Source organism: Tiliqua scincoides, chromosome 3 (genome assembly GCF_035046505.1).
Source record: "Tiliqua scincoides isolate rTilSci1 chromosome 3, rTilSci1.hap2, whole genome shotgun sequence".
In the NCBI taxonomy this organism is placed as follows: domain Eukaryota; kingdom Metazoa; phylum Chordata; class Lepidosauria; order Squamata; family Scincidae; genus Tiliqua; species Tiliqua scincoides.
Window position 1 is genome coordinate 177,979,463 of NC_089823.1, and position 1,318 is coordinate 177,980,780.

General features: G+C 39.4%; 1 pseudogene; it reads left to right on the top strand.

Moving 5' to 3' along the window:
• Positions 1 to 318: 318 nt before the first annotated feature.
• LOC136646393 (5S ribosomal RNA) lies at positions 319 to 438 on the top strand (annotated as a pseudogene).
• Positions 439 to 1,318: the final 880 nt, after the last annotated feature.

The window sequence follows — 1,318 nt, forward strand, 5'->3', positions numbered from 1 at the left end:
ATCTTTTAAAAAAGAAATATGAAGTTAAACATATCTAGTAGGACATGTCAACTTAAATGTCACTGAATAATATATCCAATAATAGTTCACTAAATATATATAGAGGAACTGCCTGTCTATATATGAACCTGACTGTCCACTGCAGTGATCAGGAAGACACTGCTTTATACCCCGTCATCACTTTTAGATTGGTGGGTAGGGCCTTCTTGGCAGCTGCACCCAGGTTATGAAACTCCTTATCCTGGGAAACTCATCTGTCTGCCTTTCTTCCCACCTTCAGAAGGCTGACCGAGTCTGCCCTTTTCTGGCAAACCTTCAGTAGACAGCAACTGTTACCCTGCACATGCCTGATCTTGTCTGATCTCAGAAGCTAAGCAGGGTCAGGCCTGGTTAGTACTTGGATGGGAGACTGCCTGGGAATACTGGGTGCTGTAGGCTTATATCATAGTCTTTTGAGACTGAAGGTTGCCAACCATTCAGTAGACTGATATCAGAAGGGCTGTATTCTCTTTGCACAATCTTGGTGACCGTTCTTCTCTTCCCTGTAGTTCTGCTCATTTTGGCTTCTGCCTGTTGCTTTCTTTGTATTGTATAATTTATTATTAGTTTGTCAATGTAATGGTTTTCATTGTATTTATTTGTTTGGGGGGCTATTTTGGGCAGAAATGTGCCCTGTACATTTGAAAAATAAAAACAGTGTCATTTTTTTCTTAAACTTCAAGTACACAAATGATAGGAAAAATGTTTTTAAAGTTAGCTATTCCAGACAGCTATGCCCTTTTCACTGACCTTTTTTTTAAAGAGCAAATGTCATGTTCATTCAAACTTTGAAAATGGCTCCCTCTCCAGTTTTGTTTTTATTTTTGATTCTACAAAAAAATGGAAGAGCCCCATCAGTTATATGTATGACATCTCTCTCTACATCCAAGAAAAGTTTGCTTGTACTGATTCAGTGCATTTGGCATCTCTACACAGGTTAAACATTGTGCCAACAGAAGCAATGCTGATTTCCTAACATTGTTGTATTAACATACCTCAAATTTAGCCCAGAGCAAAGGGAAATGATGTTGTATGGAATGAGATGGTAATTTATTTTCCATGCCTCTGAGTCCTTAGGCATCTTCTTGGGACATGACAGCCAGCTGTGTAAATTGAAATGGGCGAACAATTGTCCACTGGAGGCTCTCGCATCTAAAATGCTGTCTTCTGTGCTCTTTCTTGCTCGCATCAACAATAGTGTGGATCTTATTTTCACAGGGATCATTGGAGGTTTAGCTGTCAAATAAATGGACACTTCAGCACATATCACTTGTCTGCA